This window comes from Somniosus microcephalus, chromosome 8, assembly GCF_052327205.1.
Source record: "Somniosus microcephalus isolate GS21.2 chromosome 8, FLI_Smic_1.0, whole genome shotgun sequence".
Lineage (NCBI taxonomy): Eukaryota > Metazoa > Chordata > Chondrichthyes > Squaliformes > Somniosidae > Somniosus > Somniosus microcephalus.
Genome location: NC_140994.1, coordinates 25,712,574 through 25,724,996, shown reverse-complemented (window position 1 = coordinate 25,724,996; position 12,423 = coordinate 25,712,574). Strand labels below are relative to the sequence as shown.

Below are 12,423 nucleotides of genomic sequence, written 5' to 3'. Positions count from 1 at the left end.
ACCTTTGGGAACAAGCATGTTCGAGCACATGCAAAAGACAAAACACTTAGGGCTAAAAATTCAGTTGGGCGCCATTTGGGGCACCAAGCTCGCCTGGGCGCCAGAATTACCGCTGCGAGCGGAGCCACTTGCGCCATCCGGATATTCAGTTTCTGCGCCCCAAATGGAAGCGGGCCACTAATCGAGGCTTCCCGCGCCCCGCTTGGGGCGCTGAAACTGAATTTCGGCACGCTAAGGGCCGCAGCGCCACACGCTGCGGTACTGCAGGCCTTCCTCCCACTGTTAAGGGGGAGGTGCCTGCAGCAGCGCGATCCCTGCTCGCGAGTGCCGGCAAATGAGCCCGGCACCAAGGAGAAGTGCCGGGCTCTCGGGAAACAGCCAGCAATGCCGCGGGGGGGCGGGGGGGGGGGTTAGGAGGCCGGGGACGGAGGTGCTGGCAGGCGGCCGCCCCGCACCTCCACCTTAACTAGCACCACTACCGCCACAGGTAGGCCCCTGTGAACCGGTCGCTCTTTGCGGCCGGCGCTGAAGAGGGGGCGCGACCTAATATGGCGATCGGGGCGGTAGCAGGGTGCTGCGCACACCGATGACATCATCGGTGGCAGCGCAGCGCTACAGGCTAACGCCGCCATTAGCGCCCCGCTAAATATCGCGGTGGGTTTGGCCAGTGGCGCTAAAGCCACTGAGTGGCCTCTTTGGGCGCAAACTGGTGGCGCAGGCCACTGAATTTCTAGGCCTTAGTTCAGTCCCCACAAGGAGGTCATATTGTTACAACCCCACATTACACTATTATATATTGTAATCAACCACCACCTAGACCGAAGGGTGTGTTGATGTGGGGGTGGAGAACACAAGCACAGTCACAAGATTGGTAAATGAAAAACAGCAGTTAGCGGTGTTTTATTTTCAGAAAACGGGGAAAAAAGGCTCACGTCTGGCAAAATCCAAAAACACACGACGCTCAAAAAAGAAAAAATGAAGAACAAAACCATCACCCGCGCCAGGTGGCCAGGAAGGCAGTCCCCAAACCAGTCCTCCCCAAAAAAACAAGCAGCCAGGGCCACTTCACCACTGGATCTCTCCCAGCCGGTCTAGGGACCACACCCAGCTCCCAGAACCAAACAACACTCCACCCAAGTTCAACAGCAGGCCCCTCCATGGCAGCTGCAAGCCAGTCCCCAACAGCAGTCCCGGCCCTCCCCCCAGGCACCGGCCCTGAAGGGACGCACCAGTTTGCCTTTTGAACTCCTGAGCTAATGGGTAGATTTGCCTCAGGTGTGTTGGAGGTGGGTGTGGCCTTCACCTGAATTGGAGTGAGAGGGGGACTTTGTCTCCATCTGGTGGCCACATACCATCCATCCACCACAAACCGCCCCCATAGCTCACAATATTTAAATATTGGGCAGTATGGGAGCAGTCCTGAACGTAAGGTGCCTGGACTGTTTACAGGAGTGACCAGCACTGCTGTACCTGAGAGAAAATCTACGGCAGAGCCAAAACCTGCAGTGATAATGTCATCGCAATTATTATTGTGAAGTACAAAAAGTATTTCATTGTAGTGAAAGATAAAGTGAGCTACAAGTCTTATGACCCACCACAAATTCATATTTATGGAAAAATTGAGAAATAAAATATAGTACTTTTAAAGCCCTACTTACAACTAGACTTTGACAATAGGTGCTTAGCACAGCTCGCCCCGAGAAAGGTGTGTTCAAGGCCTCTTGCGCATCCCCGATTTTGTTCGCCCAACCTTTGGCAGCCGTGCCTTCAGATATTTAGGTCCTCAGCTCTGAAATTCCCTCCCTAAACCTCTCCGCCACTCTCTCCTCCTTTAAGACGCCCCTTAAAACCCACCTCTTGGACCAAGCTTTTGGTCACCTGTCCTAAGACCTCCTTGCGTGGCTCGGTGTCAAAACACTCCTGCGAAGCGCCTCGGGCTATTTTACTAGGTTAAAGGTGCGATATAAATGCAAGTTGTTGTTGTTGCTGCTGCTGATAGTCCACCTCAATAACTCCTCAATAACTCAGGTCAGCAGCTGCCATTGCATTAAAGCTGAATTCAATTATCTGGTGACGGCGCAGAGTGGCAGACAGCTCTGCACCATTGGGACACGCAGGGTTTGATTTGAATTTTCTTTTAATAGTATATAAGCCAGTCATTGCAGACCCCCCAGTGTTAGCAGTTACTGCCTCTCTCAATAACACCACTCCTAACAAGCTGCTAAGGGTTCCCAGAGGTAAAGTTCATCGCTGGTGCAGAATACTAAAATACGTGTGAGCCTCATCTTGCTGCTGTGGTTACCAGGCAACAGGTACACTCTCTGTAATTTACAAAAAGATGCTAAAAGATTATAAAAGACTCATCAACTTACCGAGAAATTGCCAAATATTAAGGTATAAACAAGAATCATTTGCTTGGGTTACTGGGGTGTTATATTTCTCGTCATTATTAAATGCATAGTGATAGCAGTAGTCTTATCACTTCCTGCAATACTGTATGTTAATTATTTCTTATTTTCATATCATAATTTCACACTGAAAGGAGGACAATTAATATTTAAGGTGCTGCCATCTCTGACATGTGCAACTGATGCATATGAAATGATGCAAACATCTGGCAATGCTGACAGCAGTATATGAATGTAATTACATGTATGGATTGCGAAAATTGCGTGTGATATTCACAGTGCACAAAATTCTAATGAGTTTCCTTTGGGAATTGCAAACCGAAGGCAGGAGTTCCAAACAGATTAGTCAAGTGACATTTTCAAATGAGGTCTGGGAATCACATTTACAAAAGAACAAAATCTTTTCGACAGTCTTGTTTGTTTGTAATGCTGGATGTCATGTTGGTCTGGAGCTAACCATTGTGTTCCGAGAGGAGCTGGCTCTCTCGTCTCACTGGGATTGGCTGCATCAGCTGCTGGATACGAGGTGCAAATAACCCCAAATACCCCTGTGTGCAGGATATGTAATGGAATGTGAAGAAGGCTGATTATAGGAAATGAATGCCACGCAAAAGGCAGCAGACGGCTGTTCCAAGGGGTAAAGCAGAAGATTGTCATCAAGTCCCAGTTCTCAATGGGAGAAATATAAGTATGTGTGAGCTGGGCAGAATACTAACTGAATTTGCATATGACACGGGGTACAGCTGGGCCTGGATAGAGAGATTAAAATATTGTTGAGGCATATGTAAATTGAAAAAAAATAGTGGAACAAACTTTGAGTAAGTAATGCAGTTAGGTCTGTGTGTTTGATGCTACATTTATCAACCTCATATTAGAAGAGCTGACAGTGCTTTTATTTGTTACTCATTAGTCTGGAGTTTCCAATCAGAATGCATCCCTAGCAGGGAAGGACTTTCCCCTCCACCCCCCCCAGTAGAAATGCCACCCCAGACCTCAGCCGACTTTGCGGCCCTGGTATCATTGACCTTCCATCGATCTTTCAGTGTTGGATGGCTGCCCTAACAGGCTGCCCTGGTTTCCAGTGCTCGACCAGTACAAATGGCGGATACACGGCAGAGTTCTCCCTCATTTTAGTATTGTTGCAGGTGCTCACCCAGCTATGGGCGAGTGCATGTTACTCCACCAGGCCTGCCATTCAAAAACTGGGGCAGACCACGTTCCCCGAGTAGGTTCCTCGCCACCTCCAGCTCAGACCTGTGGGGGAAAAAACAGCAGGAGGAAGCCAAAAAATCTAGACTCTAGCCTCATTTTCTTGTTGTGATTTATAAGAAACAGTCTCAAATGTGATCCCGCCGATGTTTTAGCAATATTAATCATTACAACAAAAAAGGGCCTCATCATCTTTCTCACAAACATCATAAAGTGTTTTACGTCGAATGAACTGCTATGAATTGCAACGACTGCCATCAAATACGGCAGCCATTTTGCACGCAGCAAGACCCATAAACCGCAACGAGATGAATGATCAGTTAACCTGTTTTTTTGCAGTGTGTTGAGGGAGGAGTGTTGGCCAAGACACTGGGAGAATTCTTCTTTGAATACTGCTATCACACCTTTGCACCTGAACAACTCCAACAAGCAGATGGGGCCTCAGTTGAATATCTCCTCTGAAGAACTCAGTACCTTATGGGAGTATCAAGTTAGCTTGTAAGTGTCAGCTGTGGTTCAGTGTGGTAGCACTCTCACCTCTGAGTCAGAAGGTCGTGGGTTCAAGCCCCACTGCAGAGACTTGAGCACATAATCTAGGCTGACACTCCAGTGCAGTGCTGAGGGAGTGCTGCACTGTTAGCGGTGCCATATTTCAGATGAGACATTAAACTGAGGCCCCGTCTGCCCTCTCAGATAGGCATAAAAGATCCCATGACACTATTTCAATAGAAGAATAGGGGAATCATGGCCAATATCTATCCTTTAAATCAACATCACTAAAACAAATTATCTGGTCATTTATTTAATTGCTATTTATGGAAGCTTGCTGTGCGTAAATTGGCTGTGTTTCCCTACATTACAACAGTGCCTACACTTCAAAAGGACTTCATTGGCTGTAAAGCACTTTGGGATGTCTGGTGGTCGTGAAAAGCGCGATATAAATACAAGTCTTTTTTTCTTTTTCCTGTATTTTCATCCTCTCTCCATGAACAGCATATTGAATGAGCCTGTCTGTGGCTCTATGTCAGTCATTTAAATAAAGGAGGTTTGTCTATTCCCTTTCACAGAAGACTGTCAAATATGATCAAAAATGATCTGCAGAGACAGCCCTCCCCTAACAGCTCTTACCTCTTCTTTTACGTACATATTGTTGTATGATAATGTCATGTTTAATTTTTCATCTCTTATTATGTTGTAAAAATTAATTTAAAATTCAATTAAAAATGGCTACTGCAGTCCTCAGATGAAAACTTTTAGCAGGTTTGAAGATAATGACTACATCAAGAAGACAACCAATGCCCATGAAACCAGCAAGGAGTTAATGCCTTCCAAGCAGAAAAGAAAATTGGTTAGAGAAAAATAAATGGGATTCCTGTTTACGGTTGTTAGACCATATCCTACTCCCCAGAACTGAAATCCCTCATTTTGATGAACACAAAATGAATCAACAGTTCTCATATTTCTGTTTTATTTTTAAAAAGCTTAAAAAAAAACTTTATAAAACACTGGTCCGGCATCAACTGGAGTATTGTGTCCAATTCTGGGCACCGCACATTAGGAAGGATGTCATGGCCTTGGAGATGGTGCAGAAAACATTTACAAGACTGGTTCCAGGGATGAGGGACTTCAGTTACGTGGACAGACTAGAGAAGCTGGGGTTGTTCCCCTTAGAGCAGAGAAGGTTGAGAGGAGATTTGATAGAGGTTTTCAAAATCATGAGGGGTCTAGACAGAGTAGATAGAGAGAAACTGTTCCCATTGGCGGAAGGGACGAGAACCAGAGGACACAGATTTAAGGTGATTGGCAGAAGAACCAAAGGCGACATGAGGGAAACCTTTTTACGCAGCGAGTGGTTAGGATCTGGAATTCACTGCCTGAAAGGGTGGTGGAGGCAGATTCAATCGTGGCTTTCAAAAGGGAATTGGATAAGTACCTGAAGGAAAACAAATTGCAGGGGTACAGGGAAAGGGCGGGGGAGTGGGACTAGCTCAAGTGCTCTTGCAGAGAGCCGGCACAGGCTTGATGGGCCAAATGGACTCCTCTTGTGCTGTAACCATTCTATGATTCTAAGCGCTACTCAAACAATATTGCTTTAGGCCTGACTTTTCTAGTGGGATGAGAAATGAGTAACTAAAATGAAGATTAGGCCTACCAGGTCAGAGGTGCATCTATCATATCTGCCGTACCTAATATGTATCTTTAAATCAAAATTCAGAAAGAAAGAAAAAATGAATCACAGAAGTTCATACTGGCGCAGATATAGCCCTCCCAAAAACAGCAATACCCCTTTAATCAAATATGAATGGACGTTCCTTGGCTCCTGGGGAACTGCCGTGACCTAATTGATTCAAAAGGTTTTTTGCTAGTGTTGGTTGAAGGTGAAGTATTGTCCAAGATAAATCCCTGCTCTTCTTTGAATAGTGCCATCAACTTTAACATCTACCTGAAACACTAGAAAGAGGCTTCAGTTTACCATCTAATCTGAAGGACAGCACCCGGTACTACATTGGAGGGTGAGCATAGATCATGTGCTGAAGACCTGTTGTGAGGCTGGAGCCCACAACCTTTTGACCGAGAGGCGAAAGTGCTACCAACTGAGCCAATCCGACACTCAAAAAGCTAAGAGCCTCTCCATTCTGCTTGCTGCTGACCAATCTAATTACTGAATTGCATGTGGAAAATATTCTCAAATGTACTAGCTGTAAGTCTCCAAGTTTGCAGACGACACAAAGCTGGGTGGGCTTGTGTGCTGTGAGGAGGATGCCGAGAAACTCCAGTATGATTTGGACAGGTTGGGTGATTGGGCAGATGCATGGCAGATGCAGTATAATGTGGATAAATGCGAGGTTATCCACTTTGGTGGCAAAAACAGGAAGGCAGATTATTATCTGAACGGCAATAGATTGGGAGAAGGGGAAGTGCAACGAGACCTGGGTGTCCTTGTGCACCAGTCGCTGAAGGTAAGCATGCAGGTGCAGCAGGCGGTTAAGAAGGCAAATGGTATGTTGGCCTTCGTAGCGAGAGGGTTCGAGTATAGGAACAAAGATGTCTTGCTGCAGTTGTACAGGGCTTGGGTGAGACCACACCTTGAGTATTGTGTGCAGTTTTGGTTGCCTTATCTGAGGAAGGATGTTCTTGCCACGGAGGGAGTGCAGCGAAGATTCACCAGACTGATACCTGGGATGGCAGGAATGACGTATGAAGAGAGATTGGGTCGATTGGGCTTATACTCACTGGAGTTTAGAAGAATGAGAGGGGATCTCATTGAAACTTATAAAATTATAACGGGACTAGACAGACTAGATGCAGGAAGGATGTTCCCGATGGCGGGGGAGTCCAGAACCAGGGGTCACAGTCTAAGGATAAGGGGTAAGCCATTTAGGACAGAGATGAGGAGGAATTTCTTCACCCAGAGAGTGGTGAACCTGTGGAATTCTCTACCACAGGAGGCAGTTGAGGCCAATTCATTAAATATATTCAAGAAGGAGTTAGGTATATTTCTTAAGGCTAAAGGGATCAAGGGATATGGGGAGAAGGCAGGGACAGGGTACTGAGTTTGGATGGTCAGCCATGATCTCATTGAATGGCGGAGCAGGCTCGAGGGGCCGAATGGCCTACTCCTGCTCCTACCTTCTATGTTTCTATGTTTCCATGTTAACATTTTTTCTTCCCAGAAACAACTTACAGGAATCAAGCCAATTTGTCTGTGAGAAGCATTACAAAGACAATGAAGAGACAGCATCAGAGCATCATGCGTAATTGTAACAGGAGGCCTCCTTCAACCAGAAACAGCAATTTGATCAGACAGAATTGGGATTTGGCTCCTCCAGTGGCTCAACGAGTTTATCCTCCAGGTAGCGATCCACCGGTTACAGACTTACTTGCGCTCGCAGAAGTGCAGTGGAGCAGGAGTTCCACTGATTGCTTTGAGCTGCTGTTAACAGCATCCCAAGTCCTGGGACTGGTGTCATTCAAATAATCAGGGGAGGCCCCCAGACCACAGAATCCAGAGCCCACCTTGCCACACTAAGAGGTGAGTACGAGGACCAGGTAGACCAAAGGAAAAGGTCTGTAAAAGGTTTTCTGGCTTTCTCCCCTGAACTGCAGTGCCACTCTTCAATGCGGAATCGATTACCATTTTCCTCATGTATTGGGGCCCTCGGTAGGCTGTGCAGACATTGGGGGAAATGTTTGCGCCGCTCGCGAAATTAACTAGACATTTTGCGGCGGCGCTAAACACTACCAACTTGATCTCCTGCGCCGGCAGATCGTGACGTCAGTCAAGTGCGAAATGCCCCAGTAGCACCCCGGACTGTATATTGAGTGGTGCCCCCTGCCTTACCGCCTGTCGCTAGCAACGACAGGTTGAGGGGAGCATTTTGCAGTTAGAAAGGGACTGGGGGAGCGCTATTTAAAGGCGACCGCTTTCTGCCTTTTTTTGTTGGTGACATTTTTGCACCACGCATTCTGAGAGAGAGAGAGAGACTTCTGGAGAGATTCAACGCTGTGTGAAGGAGTTTTGGGTACTGAGCAGCATTTTGCAGGTTCATTTTGATTTGCCCTTCCTTGCTTCGCCAGCACTCTGAGGTAGCGCCTTGCTCCTCAGCCTTTGCGCCTTAAGACAGGTGTGAAGCGCCTGATTTAGTGCTCCAATCACCTCTAGGGGTGATAAAAGCCATGTTTGCCGTCTGAGGCGATAATTAGCGGCAGGCGCTAAACTTTGCGCACGGCCGATAATGGCGCCCCAAACGGAGCGATACTGAATTTTTCCCCCATTGGTCCCAGACGCTTTGGGCAGAATTCCCTTTGTAGCCCGGGAACCTCCTAGACATACCTCCAAAGGCCAGAGCAGTGTAATGGGGGCAGGCAGAAGAAACATCCCTTCAATTTGTTGGGGATCTTTTGAGGGGCAGAAATCCAATGGATCTAGGTTCCATCTTCCAACTGGAATTACGGCCCGATTGCACACCCCCATTTGCACAATTTCTTGGCTACAACAATGACTTGCATTTATAAAGTGTCTTTAGCACAGAAAAATATCCCAAAGAACTTCACAGAGGCGTAATAAAACAAATGGACATCGAGCCAAAGAAAGAGCTACTAGACAAGGTGACCAAAATCTTGGTCAGAGGTAGGTTTCAACGAGAGCCTTAAGGGGGGGTAGAGAAGTAGGGAGGTTTCGAAAGGGAATTCTAGAGTGCAGGGCCTAGACGGCTGATATCACAGTCCCACAAGAGAGTGGGTTGAAAGGAGGGGGGATGCACAAGAGACCAGAGACAGAAGGGTGGAGAGTTTAGGGGGTGTATAGGGGTGAAGGAGGTTACCGAGATAGGGAGGGGTGAGGCCAAGGGATTTAAACATAAGGATGAGAATTTTAAATTCAAGAAGTTGGGGGAATGGCAGCCAATGTATGTCAGTGAGGACAGGGGTGAGATGCGTGCGGGACTTGGTGCGGGATAGGTTATGGGCAGCAGAGTTTTGGATGAGCTGAAGTTTATGGAGTGTGGAGGATAGGAGGCCGGCCAAGTGATGATTAGATTAGTTGAGACTGGAGGTGACTGGAGGGTTTCAGCAGCTGAGGTAGGGGGTCGATGCGTCCAAAGTTATGGAGGTTTAAGCAGGCAGTCTTTGTGATGAAAAGGATTATGGGGTCAGAAACCCAGCTCGAGGTCGAATAGGATGCCAAGGCTATAAGTGATTGAAGTGGGGGAAGGAATTATTGAGAAGGATACAGAGTTTGTGACGAAGGCCACAGATGATGGCTTAGATCTTCCCAATGTTTAGCCAGAGGAAGTTGTAGTTCATCCAAGACTAGATGTCAGATAAGCAGCCTGATAGCACAGAGGCAGTGGAGGGGTTGAGAAAGATAATGGAGAGGTAGAGCTGGGTGTCCTCCACATACATGGGGAAGGTGACCTTATTTTAGCAGATGATGTACCAAGGGCAGCAGAGGTAACGGTGTGAGGCCTGGAAGGGAAACCATTGCTAGAGATGTGCTGGCTACAATCAAATAGGTAAGAAGTTAGTCTCACTGAGCCGGACAATGGAGGAGAGGCATTGGAGAAGAATGGTGTGGTTGACAATGTCACAGGCTGCAGAAAAGTCAAAGGGGATGATGAGGGATAATGCATCACAATCACAGTCACAAAGATTGTCATTTTTGACTTTGGTTAGGGCCATTTTGGTGCTTTGGGAAGGACGGGAACCTGATTGGAACTTCAAACAGGGAGTTGGAGGAGCGATGGGTACGGATTTGGGAGTCAAGAACACTTGCAAGTTGTGATCATTTGCACTGAAGTGCCATATGATGCAGACTCTTCCTGTGGAATCCTGGTAATTTCTTTAGATGGTACCCAAGTATTTTCACGGAAACAGAGATAAAGAGAGAGACACTCACAATGAAGGATAGAAATAGGAAGGTCCCAAGTCCCAGTACTTTTTTTGAGCAATTTAAAAAATAGATATTTTCACCCTGTTTTTTCTCCCCCCCTCTCAACGCACACCATTTCCTGGGTGCGAGGGAATGAAGACAGCCTGCTTCCAGGCCTCTGCCAATACTGCTCCTGGAACAAGTGCTAGGAGGTCTGAATTTCCTTCAATCCCCTGCGAGGAACAAGTTACCAGCTATTTGGTACCAAAATTACACCAGAAATTTGCCACAGAAGGATCAGAGGTACCAAGCTGTGTCCTACTACCATGGGCCACAGCCCATTGCTCTTTGCTGTTTGCCACCATATTATGGATACTTTTTGTTGCTTCTTTTAACAGAACCTTTCTGGTAAAAAAAAAATAAAGCCCCCACCAATATACATAAACTCCAACAGAAATAATTTCAGTGTTTACCTTCTGACTGAAATTGCATCAGTAAGTCAGGATCCACAGCATAAGTAAAAGCCCTGAGCCCTGCCTGGACCAACTGGGTAGATCACAGGATTGCTGGACAATCATATTGATGACTTAGCAAAGTCTTCTGTCAATCATAGCAATCAATTATTTTCAATTAAAATTGTTAATTAATTATTTACTTTCAATTAGTTACCCACCACTACTTTATTGCTTGTAATCTCCAAAGGCTGTTTTTATTTTGTACGAATCAGCATCTGCTGAATCCACAGGGACTCCATACAGCCAGCACGGCAAAACAACTATTAATCTAAGGGTTAATGACTAATAATTTTTCTGTATCTACAAATATGGCTCTGAAAACTCAGTGCAGTCTATGCCTGGTAATTCAAAGTGACATTTTGTGCTAAAAAAAGACTTAAATTATCCAATCGTTTGAAATAAGCAATGTAAATAACACAGCAATGTAAATAACACAGCAAAGTGAGAATTTAGTGCTAAGCATTTGAACTGTCAGACCATTTGAATTAAGCAACTTTGAATTAAGAGTAGACTGCAGCACAATACTGATAACTTCGTGACTCTTATGAAATTGTACTTTCACTCATAGACATCTCGCCACTGCACAGTGCCAAGGAAAATTCTACTCCACGAGGTGAAGCTATGACTGGATACAAAGGAATAGCAAAAGTGTACACAGGCTGCAACATCACCAATAAAAACAAGAAAAATATAATTACCGTGCACTTCTGATTATGCTGACTGCTCCAAAGACCAGGGATTTGTCGTGGTTAATTGAAATTTTGATATCCAGAAATTGATCATTGAACACTTCAGTTGTTATGGGAACAAAACTATTTATGGAAATGCAATGCTTTAGTTTATTACTGCTGGTTAAATAATTGATAGTATATTACACTCCAAGTAACTACTATGAAAGTCATAAATGATCCGAAGTTTATTTGAATTTCAGATGTGGCTTATTAAACCAGTTTTATATTATTCTTTTTACTTTTTGTGTCAAATTTAAGCATTTCATTTCATTTGCCAACTTAAGAAAAAGATTTGTTTATTAATAAAGCGCAGGAAGCAATCTGGTACCTTTCCCACATACTCATATCTCTGTACAGGGGAGTTTTAAAGTTTCCAGTTATTATTATGGTGTATATGAGGGGGCCAACAAACTGTACTTTCATTTCTGTGATCTGGATTTGGAAACAGCACAGTCGAATGAGAAAACTCTCTCTCTCTCTCTCTCTCCCTCTCCCTCTCTCTCCCCCACCCCCCCAACTCCCTAATGAACTTATGTAAAATGAGTTGGGCAGGCTCAAACTAGTTCCCAATAGGTGCAGGCCCAAAACACAAAATGCTCCACAACTAGGCGGGAGTTTGATTCACATATCCATAAAGATGGCCAGTGTAGACAACGGGGAAATGATGCTGGTGCAGAACAAGCCATTACTCTCTGGTTGGGTTAATGTACCTTGCTGGGCACAGCAGAGGAAAACCTATTCTGCATCTTCTCCTTGTTATACCTCACCTGGGCATACTTGATCCCGATACTGGTTGCTGAAACAGAAAAGCCATTCCAACCTCCAGCACTGACATCTCACCTTTATGAGCACAAACGAAATCTCCGAAAACAATTTTTAGAATTATATATTATAAAATAGGCATGTTTATTTTACCCTGAGGGACAGCTCTGGTGGACAGCTACGAGATGAAGCACCAATCCAGGGTGTGACAAAGTGGGTGATACAGGATTAATTTTCTTCCACTCCCTAAGTTCTTCAGCTAAGCCAAGCTGCTGTGGTTTGCCAAGTGTCTTCCCACAAAGGAGAAAGGAAAAATCAGAGACAGACTTACCAACACATGCTGTCATGCCTTCTGGCAGCTGACATACCATGGAGGCCTAGGGGAAGGTCGCTTGCCAATCCTCATGAGTAGGTGTTCAATCAAGACT

General features: G+C 45.6%; 1 long non-coding RNA gene across 1 annotated transcript; it reads left to right on the top strand.

Annotated features, from left to right (window-relative positions):
• The first annotated feature begins 2,194 nt into the window (after window positions 1-2,194).
• LOC147113386 (uncharacterized) lies at window positions 2,195-11,485 on the top strand. Its single transcript, XR_015079136.1, has 2 exons — window positions 2,195-2,394; window positions 11,071-11,485. It is a non-coding gene; the product is annotated as an uncharacterized LOC147113386 (long non-coding RNA).
• Window positions 11,486-12,423: the final 938 nt, after the last annotated feature.